The sequence below is a fragment of the Oncorhynchus nerka genome, linkage group LG22 (assembly GCF_034236695.1).
Source record: "Oncorhynchus nerka isolate Pitt River linkage group LG22, Oner_Uvic_2.0, whole genome shotgun sequence".
Classification (NCBI taxonomy): domain Eukaryota; kingdom Metazoa; phylum Chordata; class Actinopteri; order Salmoniformes; family Salmonidae; genus Oncorhynchus; species Oncorhynchus nerka.
The window spans coordinates 91,267,678-91,280,753 of record NC_088417.1 but is presented as its reverse complement, the minus strand read 5'-3'; positions in this window follow the sequence as shown (position 1 = coordinate 91,280,753).

Sequence of the window (13,076 nt, the reverse complement as noted above, 5' to 3'; positions counted from 1 at the left end):
CCGGAACAGATCCCCGGAACAGAGCCCAGGAACAGGCTCAGGTACAGGCCCAGGTACAGAGCCCAGGAACAGAGCCCAGGTACAGAGCCCAGGAACAGGCAGGTACAGAGCCCAGGAATAGCCCCGGAACAGAGCTCAGGTACAGAGCCCAGGGTTCAGGGCCCAGGATCAGAGCCGAAGAGATCCCCGGAACAGGGCCCAGGAACAGAGCCCAGGTTCAGAGCCCAGGTTCCAGAGCCCCGAACAGATTCCCAGGAACAGAGCCCAGGAACAGAGCACAGGTTCCAGAGCCCAGGTTCAGAGCCGAACAGAGCCCAGGTTCAGAGCACCGGAACAGGCAAGGGCAGTCCAGACAGAGCCACGGAGACAGAGCCCAGGTTCCAGAGCCCAGGTTCAGAGCCCAGGAGAGAGAGCCCAGGAACAGAGGTACAGTGCCCAGGTAGCCCAGGTTCAGAGCCCAGGAACAGAACAGAGCTCCAGGTACAGAGCCCAGGTACAGAGCCCAGGAACAGAGCCCAGAGAACAGAGCCCAGGTTCAGAGCCCAGGTTCAGAGGAATTACAGAGCCCAGGAACAAAGCCCAGGTTCAGAGCCCAGGATCAGATCCCCGGAGAGTTCAGAGCCCAGGTTCAGAGCCCAGGTTCAGAGCCCAGGAACAGAGCTCGGTACAGAGAGCCCAGGTACAGAGAAGGAACAGAGCCCAGGTACAGAGGAGCCCGACAGAGCCAGGAACAGGTTCAGAGCCCAGGTTCAGAGCCCAGGATCAGATCCCCGGAACAGAGCCCAGGGAACAGAGATCCCCCCAGGAACATACAGAGCCCAGGAACCCCTGAACAGAGCCCAGGTTCAGAGCAGGATCAAGCCCGGAAAGATCCCGGAACAGGGCGGAACAGAGCCCAGGTTCCAGAGCCCAGTTCCAGAGCCCAGTTTCAGAGACGAACAGAGCCCAGAGCCCAGGAACAGATCCCCAGGAACAGAGCCACTGAACAGAGCCCCAGGTTCAGAGCCCAGGTTCAGAGCCCAGGTTCAGAGCCCCGAACAGATCCCCAGAACAGAGGCAGGAACAGAGCGCAGGTTCAGAGCCCAGGTTCAGAGCCCAGGAACAGAGCCCAGGAACAGAGCCCAGGGAACAGAGCCCAGGAACAGAGCCCAGGTACAGAGCCCAGGAACAGAGCCCCAGGAACAGAGCCCAGGAACAGAGCCCAGGTTACAGAGCCCAGGAATCAGATCCCGGAACAGAGCCCAGGTTCAGAGCCCAGGAAGATCCCCGGAACAGAGCCCCAGGTTCAGAGCCCGGGAGTTCAGAGCCCCGGAACAGATCCCGGAACAGAGCCCAGGAACAGAGCTCAGGTACAGAGCCCAGGTTCAGAGCCCAGGATCAGATCCCAGAACAGAGCCCAGGTTCAGAGCCCAGGTTCAGATCCCTGGGAACAGAGCCCAGGTTCAGAGCCCAGGTTCAGAGCCCAGGTTCAGAGCCCCGGAACAGATCCCCGGAACAGAGCCCAGGAACAGAGCCCAGGTTCAGAGCCCAGGTTCAGAGCCCTCCAGATTACAGAGCCCAGGAACAGAGCCCAGGACAAGCCCAGGAGTTCAGAGCCCGGAACAGAGCCCTGGAACAGAGCCCAGGAACCAGAGCTCGAACAGAGCCCAGGTTCAGAGCCCAGGTTACAGAGCCTAGTTACAGAGCCCAGGAACAGAGCCCAGGTACAGAGCCCAGGAACAAAGCCCAGGAACAGAGCTCAGGTACAGAGCCCAGGTTCAGAGCCCAGGATCAGATCCCGAACAGATCCCAGGTTCAGAGCCCAGAGTTCAGATCCCAGAACAGGCCCAGGTTCAGAGCCCAGGTTCAGAGCCCAGGTTCAGAGCCCCGGAACAGATCCCGGAACAGAGCCAGGAACAGAGCTCAGGTACAGAGCCCAGGTACAGAGCCCAGGAACAGAGCCCAGGTACAGAGCCCAGGAACAGAGCCCAGGTACAGAGCCCAGGAACAAAGCCCCGGAACAGAGCTCAGGTACAGAGCCCAGGTTCAGGGCCCAGGAAATTATCCCCAGAACAGAGCCCAGGTTCAGATCACGGGAACAGAGCCCAGGAACAGAGCCCCGGAACAGAGCCCAGGTTCAGAGCCCAGGTTCAGAGCACCGGAACAGAGCCCCGGAACAAAGCCCCGGAACAGAGCCCCGGAACAGAGCCCTGGAACAGAGCCCCGGAACAGATCCCCGGAACAGAGCCCAGGTTCAGAGCCCCGGAACAGAGCCCAGGAACAGATCCCCGGAACAGAGCCACGGAACAGAGCCCAGGAACAGAGCCCAGGAACAGAGCCCAGGAACAGAGCCCAGGTTCAGGCCCAGGGAAGAGCCTAGGTTCAGAGCCCGGGAGAGAGCCCAGGAACAGAGCTAGGAACAGAGCCCGGAACAGAGCCCAGGTACAGAGCCCAGGAACAGAGATCCCAGGAACAGAGCCCAGGTTCAGAGCCTAGTTACAGAGCCCAGGAACAGAGCCCAGGTACAGTGCCCAGGTACAGAGCCCAGGTTCAGAGCCCAGGAACAGAGCCCAGGTACAGAGCCCAGGAACAGGCCCAGGAACAGAGCCCAGGTACAGAGCCCAGGAACAAGCCCCGGAACAGAGCTCAGGTACAGAGCCCAGGTTCAGAGCCCAGGATCAGATCCCCGGAACAGATCCCCAGGTTCAAGCCCAGGTTCAGATCCCGGAACAGAGCCCAGGTTCAGAGCCCAGGTTCAGAGCCCGGAACAGATCCCCGGAACAGAGCCCAGGAACAGAGCTCAGGTACAGAGCCCAGGTTCAGAGCCCAGGATCAGATCCCCGGAACAGAGCCCAGGAACAGAGCTCAGGTACAGAGCCCAGGTTCAGAGCCCAGGATCAGATCCCCGGAACAGAGCCCAGGTTCAGGAGCCCAGGTTCAGAGCCCCGGAACAGATCCCCGGAACAGAGCCCAGGAACAGAGCTCAGGTACAGAGCCCAGGTTCAGAGCCCCAGGAACAGAGCCCGGTACAGAGCCCAGGAACAGAGCCCAGGTACAGAGCCCAGGAATCCCCGGAACAGAGCTCAGGTACAGAGCCAGGTTCAGGGCCCAGGATCAGAGCCCGGAAGAGATCCCCGGAACAGGGCCAGGAACAGAGCCCAGGTTCAGAGCCCAGGTTCAGAGCCCCGGAACAGGGAACAGAGCCCAGGAACAGAGCCCAGGAACAGAGCCCAGGAACAGAGCACAGGAACAGAGCCCAGGTTCAGAGCCCAGGAACAGAGCCCAGGTTCAGAGCCCAGAACAGAGCCAGGAACAGATCCCGGAACAGAGCCCACGGAACAGAGCCCAGGTTCAGGCCCAGGTTCAGAGCCCAGGAACAGAGCCCAGGACAGAGCCCAGGAACAGAGCCCAGGAACAGAGCCCAGGTACAGAGCCCAGGTTCAGGCCCAGGAACAGATCCCAGGTACAGAGCTCAGGTACAGAGCCCAGGTACAGAGCCCAGGAACAGAGCCCAGGTACAGAGCCCAGGAACAAAGCCCGGAACAGAGCTCAGGTACAGAGCCCAGGTTCAGAGCCCAGGATCAGAGCCCAGGAACAGAGCCCAGGTTCAGAGCCCAGGTTCAGAGCCCCGGAACAGATCCCACGGAACAGAGCCCAGGAACAGAGCCAGGTACAGACAGAGCCCAGGTACAGAGCCCAGGAACAAAGCCCCGGAACAGAGCTCAGGAACAGAGCCCAGGTTCAGAGCCCAGGTTCAGAGCCCAGGTTCAGAGCCCAGGATCAGATCCCCTAGGAACAGAGCCCAGGAACAGAGCTCAGGTACAGAGCCCAGGTACAGAGCTCAGGAACAGAGCCCAGGTACAGAGCCCAGGAACAAAGCCCGGAACAGAGCTCAGGTACAGAGCCCAGGTTCAGGGCCCAGGATCAGAGCCCCGGAAGAGATCCCGGAACAGGGCCCAGGAACAGAGCCAGGTTCAGAGCCCAGGTTCAGAGCCCAGGTTCAGAGCCCCAGAACAGAGCCCATTAACAAAGCCCAGGAACAGAGCACAGGTTCAGAGCCCAGGTTCAGAGCACCGGAACAGAGCCCCGGAACAAAGCCCCGGAACAGAGCCCCGGAACAGAGCCCTGGAACAGAGCCCCGGAACAGATCCCCGGAACAGAGCCCAGGTTCAGAGCCCCGGAACAGAGCCCAGGAACAGAGCCCAGGTTCAGAGCACCCGGAACAGAGCCCCAGGAACAGATCCCTGGAACAGAGCCACGGAACAGAGCCCAGGTTCAGAGCCCAGGTTCAGAGCCCAGGAAGAGAGCCTAGTTACAGAGCCCAGGAACAGAGCCCAGGTACAGTGCCCAGGTACAGACAGGTTCAGAGCCCAGGAAGAGGTTACAGAGCCCAGGAACAGAGCCCAGGTACAGTGCCCAGGTACAAAGCCCAGGTTCAGAGCCCAGGAACAGAGCCCAGGAACAGAGCCCAGGAACAGAGCCCAGGAACAGAGCCCAGGTACAGAGCCCAGGAACAAAGCCCGGAACAGAGCCCAGGTACAGAGCCCAGGTTCAGAGCCCAGGATCAGATCCCCGGAACAGAGCCCAGGAACAGAGCCCAGGTTCAGATCCCCGGAACAGAGCCCAGGTTCAGAGCCCAGGTTCAGAGCCCCGGAACAGAGCCCGGAACAGAGCCCAGGAACAGAGCTCAGGTACAGAGCCCAGGAACAGAGCCCAGGAACAGAGCCCAGGTACAGAGCCCAGGAACAGAGCCCAGGAACAGAGCTCAGGTACAGAGCCCAGGTTCAGAGCCCAGGTTCAGAGCCCGGAACAGATTCCCACAGAGCCCAGGAACAGAGCCCAGGAACAGAGCCCAGGAACAGAGCCCAGGTTCAGAGCCCAGGTTCAGAGCCCAGGAACAGAGCCCCGGAACAAAGCCCAGGAACAGAGCCCAGGAACAGAGCCCAGGAACAGAGCCCCAGGAACAGATCCCCAGGAACAGAGCCCAGGTTCAGAGCCCGGAACAGAGCCCAGGAACAGAGCCCAGGAACAGAGCACCGGAACAGAGCCCAGGAACAGAGCCCCGGAACAGAGCCCGGAACAGAGCCCAGGTTCAGAGCCCAGGTTCAGAGCAGAGCCCAGAACAGAGCCCAGGAACAGAGCCCAGGTACAGAGCCCAGGTACAGAGCCCAGGAACAGATCCCCAGGAACAGAGCCCAGGAACAGAGCTCAGGTACAGAGCCCAGGTTCAGAGCCCAGGTTCAGAGCCCAGGAACAGAGCCCAGTTACAGAGCCCAGGAACAGAGCCCAGGAACAGAGCCCAGGTTCAGATCCCCAACAGAGCCCAGGAACAGAGCCCAGGAACAGAGCCCAGGAACAGAGCCCAGGTACACAGAGCCCCAGGTTCAGAGCCCAGGAACAGAGCCTGGTTACAGAGCCCAGGAACAGAGCCCAGGTACAGTGCCCAGGTACAGAGCCCAGGTTCAGAGCCCAGGAACAGAGCCAGGAACAGAGCCCAGGAACAGAGCCCAGGAACAGAGCCCAGGAACAGAGCCCAGGAACAAAGCCCCGAACAGAGCTCAGGTACAGAGCCCAGGTTCAGGGCCCAGGATCAGATCCCCGGAACAGAGCCCAGGAACAGAGCCCAGGTTCAGATCCCGGAACAGAGCCCAGGTTCAGAGCCCAGGAACAGCCCCGGAACAGAGCCCAGGAACAGAGCCAGGTACAGAGCCCAGGTTCAGAACAGCCCAGGATCAGATCCCCGGAACAGAGCCCAGGTTCAGAGCCCAGGTTCAGAGCCCCGGAACAGATCCCCGGAACAGAGCCCAGGAACAGAGCTCAGGTACAGAGCCCAGGAACAGATCCCAGAACAGAGCCCGGAACAGAGCCCAGGTTCAGAGCCCAGGTTCAGAGCGGAACAGATCCCCAGAACAGAGCCCAGGAACAGAGCCCAGGTGAACAGAGCCCAGGAACAGAGCCCAGGAACAGAGCCCAGGTTCAGAGCCCAGGAACAGAGCCCCAGAGGAACAGAGCCCAGGTTCAGAGCCCAGGATCAGAGCCCCGGAAGAGATCCCAGGAACAGGGCCCAGGAACAGAGCCAGGTTCAGAGCCCAGGTTCAGAGCCGGAACAGATTCCCAGAACAGAGCCCAGGAACAGAGCCCATGAACAGAGCCCAGGAACAGAGCCCAGGTTCAGAGCCCAGGTTCAGAGCCCAGGAACAGAGCCCCGGAACAAAGCCCCGGAACAGAGCCCCGGAACAGAGCCCTGGAACAGAGCCCAGGAACAGATCCCCGGAACAGAGCCCAGGTTCAGAGCCCAGGAACAGAGCCCAGGAACAGAGCCCAGGTTCAGGAACAGAGCCCAGGAACAGAGCCCAGGAACAGAGCCCCAGGGTGCCCTGGAACAGAGCCCCCGGAACAGAGGCAGGAACAGAGCCGGAACAGAGCCCAGGAACAGAGCCCAGGTTCAGAGCCCAGGAACAGAGCCCGGAACAGAGCCCAGGTTCAGAGCCCAGGTTCAGGCCCAGGAACAGAGCCCAGGAACAGTGCCCAGGTACAGAGCCCAGGTTCAGAGCCCAGGAACAGAGCCCAGGTACAGAGCCCAGGAACAGAGCCCAGGAACAGAGCCCAGGAACAGAGCCCAGGAACAGAGCCCAGGAACAGAGCTCAGGTACAGAGCCCAGGTTCAGAGCCCAGGATCAGAGCCCGGAACAGAGCCCAGGTTCAGAGCCCAGGTTCAGATCCCGGAACAGGCCCAGGTTCAGAGCCCAGGTTCAGAGCCCGGAACAGATCCCGGAACAGAGCCCAGGAACAGAGCTCAGGTACAGAGCCCAGGTTCAGAGCCCAGGAACAGATCCCGGAACAGAGCCCAGGTTCAGAGCCCAGGTTCAACAGAGCCCAGGAACAGAGCCCAGGAACAGAGCCCAGGTTCAGAGCCCAGGAACAGAGCCCCCAGCTCCAGGAACAGATCCCCGGAACAGAGCCCAGGTCAGAGCCCAGGTTCAGAGCCCGGAACAGATCCCCGGAACAGAGCCCAGGAACAGAGCCCAGGTACAGAGCCCAGGTTCAGAGCCCAGGATCAGATCCCGGAACAGAGCCCAGGTTCCAGAGCCCAGGTTCAGAGCCCAGGTTCAGAGCCCCGGAACAGATCCCGGAACAGAGCCCAGGAACAGAGCCCAGGAACAGAGCCCAGGTACAGAGCCCAGGAACAGAGCCCAGGTACAGAGCCCAGGAACAAAGCCCCGGAACAGAGCCCAGGAACAGATCCCCGGAACAGAGCCACGGAACAGAGCCCAGGTTCAGAGCCCAGGTTCAGAGCCCAGGAAGAGAGCCTAGTTACAGAGCCCAGGAACAGAGCCCAGGTACAGTGCCCAGGTACAGAGCCCAGGTTCAGAGCCCAGGAACAGAGCCCAGGTACAGAGCTCAGGTACAGAGCCCAGGTACAGAGCCCAGGAACAGAGCCCAGGTACAGAGCCCAGGAACAAAGCCCCGGAACAGAGCTCAGGTACAGAGCCCAGGTTCAGAGCCCAGGATCAGATCCCCGGAACAGAGCCCAGGTTCAGAGCCCAGGTTCAGAGCCCCGGAACAGATCCCCGGAACAGAGCCCAGGAACAGAGCTCAGGTACAGAGCCCAGGTACAGAGCCCAGGAACAAAGCCCCGGAACAGAGCTCAGGTACAGAGCCCAGGTTCAGAGCCCAGGTTCAGAGCCCAGGTTCAGAGCCCAGGATCAGATCCCCGGAACAGAGCCCAGGAACAGAGCTCAGGTACAGATCCCAGGTACAGAGCTCAGGAACAGAGCCCAGGTACAGAGCCCAGGAACAAAGCCCCGGAACAGAGCTCAGGTACAGAGCCCAGGTTCAGGGCCCAGGATCAGAGCCCCGGAAGAGATCCCCGGAACAGGGCCCAGGAACAGAGCCCAGGTTCAGAGCCCAGGTTCAGAGCCCAGGTTCAGAGCCCCGGAACAGAGCCCATTAACAAAGCCCAGGAACAGAGCACAGGTTCAGAGCCCAGGTTCAGAGCACCGGAACAGAGCCCCGGAACAAAGCCCCGGAACAGAGCCCCGGAACAGAGCCCTGGAACAGAGCCCCGGAACAGATCCCCGGAACAGAGCCCAGGTTCAGAGCCCCGGAACAGAGCCCAGGAACAGAGCCCAGGTTCAGAGCACCCGAACAGAGCCCAGGAACAGATCCCTGGAACAGAGCCACGGAACAGAGCCCAGGTTCAGAGCCCAGGTTCAGAGCCCAGGAAGAGAGCCTAGTTACAGAGCCCAGGAACAGAGCCCAGGTACAGTGCCCAGGTACAGAGCCCAGGTTCAGAGCCCAGGAAGAGAGCCTAGTTACAGAGCCCAGGAACAGAGCCCAGGTACAGTGCCCAGGTACAAAGCCCAGGTTCAGAGCCCAGGAACAGAGCCCAGGTACAGAGCCCAGGAACAGAGCCCAGGAACAGAGCCCAGGTACAGAGCCCAGGAACAAAGCCCCGGAACAGAGCTCAGGTACAGAGCCCAGGTTCAGAGCCCAGGATCAGATCCCCGGAACAGAGCCCAGGTTCAGAGCCCAGGTTCAGATCCCCGGAACAGAGCCCAGGTTCAGAGCCCAGGTTCAGAGCCCCGGAACAGATCCCCGGAACAGAGCCCAGGAACAGAGCTCAGGTACAGAGCCCAGGAACAGAGCCCAGGAACAGAGCCCAGGTACAGAGCCCAGGAACAAAGCCCCGGAACAGAGCTCAGGTACAGAGCCCAGGTTCAGAGCCCAGGTTCAGAGCCCCGGAACAGATTCCCAGAACAGAGCCCAGGAACAGAGCCCATGAACAGAGCCCAGGAACAGAGCACAGGTTCAGAGCCCAGGTTCAGAGCACCGGAACAGAGCCCCGGAACAAAGCCCCGGAACAGAGCCCCGGAACAGAGCCCTGGAACAGAGCCCCGGAACAGATCCCCGGAACAGAGCCCAGGTTCAGAGCCCCGGAACAGAGCCCAGGAACAGAGCCCAGGTTCAGAGCACCGGAACAGAGCCCAGGAACAGATCCCCGGAACAGAGCCACGGAACAGAGCCCAGGTTCAGAGCCCAGGTTCAGAGCCCAGGAAGAGAGCCTAGTTACAGAGCCCAGGAACAGAGCCCAGGTACAGTGCCCAGGTACAGAGCCCAGGTTCAGAGCCCAGGAACAGAGCCCAGGTACAGAGCTCAGGTACAGAGCCCAGGTTCAGAGCCCAGGTTCAGAGCCCAGGTTCAGAGCCCAGGAACAGAGCCCAGGTACAGAGCTCAGGTACAGAGCCCAGGTACAGAGCCCAGGAACAGAGCCAAGGAACAGAGCCCCGGAACAGAGCTCAGGTACAGAGCCCAGGTTCAGAGCCCAGGTTCAGAGCCCAGGAAGAGAGCCTAGTTACAGAGCCCAGGAACAGAGCCCAGGTACAGTGCCCAGGTACAGAGCCCAGGTTCAGAGCCCAGGAACAGAGCCCAGGTACAGAGCCCAGGAACAGAGCCCAGGAACAGAGCCCAGGTACAGAGCCCAGGAACAAAGCCCCGGAACAGAGCTCAGGTACAGAGCCCAGGTTCAGAGCCCAGGATCAGATCCCCGGAACAGAGCCCAGGTTCAGAGCCCAGGTTCAGATCCCCGGAACAGAGCCCAGGTTCAGAGCCCCGGAACAGATCCCCGGAAAAGAGCCCAGGAACAGAGCCCAGGAACAGAGCCCAGGTTCAGAGCCCAGGATCAGATCCCCGGAACAGAGCCCAGGTTCAGAGCCCAGGTTCAGAGCCCCGGAACAGATCCCCGGAACAGAGCCCAGGAACAGAGCTCAGGTACAGAGCCCAGGTTCAGAGCCCAGGATCAGATCCCCGGAACAGAGCCCAGGTTCAGAGCCCAGGTTCAGAGCCCAGGATCAGAGCCCCGGAACAGATCCCCGGAACAGAGCCCAGGAACAGAGCCCAGGTACAGAGCCCAGGTACAGAGCTCAGGAACAGAGCCCAGGTACAAAGCCCAGGAACAAAGCCCCGGAACAGAGCTCAGGTACAGAGCCCAGGTTCAGGGCCCAGGATCAGAGCCCCGGAAGAGATCCCCGGAACAGGGCCCAGGAACAGAGCCCAGGTTCAGAGCCCAGGTTCAGAGCCCCGGAACAGATTCCCAGAACAGAGCCCAGGAACAGAGCCCATGAACAGAGCCCAGGAACAGAGCACAGGTTCAGAGCCCAGGTTCAGAGCACCGGAACAGAGCCCCGGAACAAAGCCCCGGAACAGAGCCCCGGAACAGAGCCCTGGAACAGAGCCCCGGAACAGATCCCCGGAACAGAGCCCAGGTTCAGAGCCCCGGAACAGAGCCCAGGAACAGAGCCCAGGTTCAGAGCACCGGAACAGAGCCCCGGAACAAAGCCCCGGAACAGAGCCCCGGAACAGTGCCCTGGAACAGAGCCCCGGAACAGAGCCCAGGTTCAGAGCCCCGGAACAGAGCCCAGGAACAGAGCCCAGGTTCAGAGCACCCGAACAGAGCCCAGGAACAGATCCCCGGAACAGAGCCACGGAACAGAGCCCAGGTTCAGAGCCCAGGTTCAGAGCCCAGGAACAGAGCCCAGGTACAGTGCCCAGGTACAGAGCCCAGGTTCAGAGCCCAGGAACAGTGCCCAGGTACAGAGCCCAGGTTCAGAGCCCAGGAACAGAGCCCAGGTACAGAGCCCAGGAACAAAGCCCCGGAACAGAGCTCAGGTACAGAGCCCAGGTTCAGAGCCCAGGATCAGATCCCCGGAACAGAGCCCAGGTTCAGAGCCCAGGTTCAGATCCCCGGAACAGAGCCCAGGTTCAGAGCCCAGGTTCAGAGCCCCGGAACAGATCCCCGGAACAGAGCCCAGGAACAGAGCTCAGGTACAGAGCCCAGGTTCAGAGCCCAGGATCAGATCCCCGGAACAGAGCCCAGGTTCAGAGCCCAGGTTCAGAGCCCAGGTTCAGAGCCCAGGTTCAGATCCCCGGAACAGAGCCCAGGTTCAGAGCCCCGGAACAGATCCCCGGAAAAGAGCCCAGGAACAGATCCCCGGAACAGAGCCCAGGTTCAGAGCCCAGGTTCAGAGCCCCGGAACAGATCCCCGGAACAGAGCCCAGGAACAGAGCTCAGGTACAGAGCCCAGGTTCAGAGCCCAGGATCAGATCCCCGGAACAGAGCCCAGGTTCAGAGCCCAGGTTCAGAGCCCAGGTTCAGAGCCCCGGAACAGATCCCCGGAACAGAGCCCAGGAACAGAGCTCAGGTACAGAGCCCAGGTACAGAGCTCAGGAACAGAGCCCAGGTACAGAGCCCAGGAACAAAGCCCCGGAACAGAGCTCAGGAACAGATCCCCGGAACAGAGCCACGGAACAGAGCCCAGGTTCAGAGCCCAGGTTCAGAGCCCAGGAAGAGAGCCTAGTTACAGAGCCCAGGAACAGAGCCCAGGTACAGTGCCCAGGTACAGAGCCCAGGTTCAGAGCCCAGGAACAGAGCCCAGGTACAGAGCTCAGGTACAGAGCCCAGGTTCAGAGCCCAGGTTCAGAGCCCAGGAAGAGAGCCTAGTTACAGAGCCCAGGAACAGAGCCCAGGTACAGAGCTCAGGTACAGAGCCCAGGTACAGAGCCCAGGAACAGAGCCAAGGAACAGAGCCCCGGAACAGAGCTCAGGTACAGAGCCCAGGTTCAGAGCCCAGGTTCAGAGCCCAGGATGAGAGCCTAGTTACAGAGCCCAGGAACAGAGCCCAGGTACAGTGCCCAGGTACAGAGCCCAGGTTCAGAGCCCAGGAACAGAGCCCAGGTACAGAGCCCAGGAACAGAGCCCAGGAACAGAGCCCAGGTACAGAGCCCAGGAACAAAGCCCCGGAACAGAGCTCAGGTACAGAGCCCAGGTTCAGAGCCCAGGATCAGATCCCCGGAACAGAGCCCAGGTTCAGAGCCCAGGTTCAGATCCCCGGAACAGAGCCCAGGTTCAGAGCCCCGGAACAGATCCCCGGAAAAGAGCCCAGGAACAGAGCTCAGGTACAGAGCCCAGGTTCAGAGCCCAGGATCAGATCCCCGGAACAGAGCCCAGGTTCAGAGCCCAGGTTCAGATCCCCGGGAACAGAGCCCAGGTTCAGAGCCCAGGTTCAGAGCCCCGGAACAGATCCCCGGAACAGAGCCCAGGAACAGAGCTCAGGTACAGAGCCCAGGTTCAGAGCCCAGGTACAGAGCCCAGGAACAGAGCCAAGGAACAGAGCCCCGGAACAGAGCTCAGGTACAGAGCCCAGGTTCAGAGCCCAGGTTCAGAGCCCAGGATGAGAGCCTAGTTACAGAGCCCAGGAACAGAGCCCAGGTACAGTGCCCAGGTACAGAGCCCAGGTTCAGAGCCCAGGAACAGAGCCCAGGTACAGAGCCCAGGAACAGAGCCCAGGAACAGAGCCCAGGTACAGAGCCCAGGAACAAAGCCCCGGAACAGAGCTCAGGTACAGAGCCCAGGTTCAGAGCCCAGGATCAGATCCCCGGAACAGAGCCCAGGTTCAGAGCCCAGGTTCAGATCCCCGGAACAGAGCCCAGGTTCAGAGCCCCGGAACAGATCCCCGGAACAGAGCCCAGGAACAGAGCCCAGGTACAGAGCCCAGGTTCAGAGCCCAGGATCAGATCCCCGGAACAGAGCCCAGGTTCAGAGCCCAGGTTCAGATCCCGGGAACAGAGCCCAGGTTCAGAGCCCAGGTTCAGAGCCCAGGTTCAGAGCCCCGGAACAGATCCCCGGAACAGAGCCCAGGAACAGAGCTCAGGTACAGAGCCCAGGTTCAGAGCCCAGGATCAGATCCCCGGAACAGAGCCCAGGTTCAGAGCCCAGGTTCAGAGCCCAGGATCAGAGCCCCGGAACAGATCCCCAGAACAGAGCCCAGGAACAGAGCTCAGGTACAGAGCCCAGGTACAGAGCTCAGGAACAGAGCCCAGGTACAGAGCCCAGGAACAAAGCCCCGGAACAGAGCTCAGGTACAGAGCCCAGGTTCAGGGCCCAGGATCAGAGCCCCGGAAGAGATCCCCGGAACAGGGCCCAGGAACAGAGCCCAGGTTCAGAGCCCAGGTTCAGAGCCCCGGAACAGATTCCCAGAACAGAGCCCAGGAACAGAGCCCATGAACAGAGCCCAGGAACAGAGCACAGGTTCAGAGCC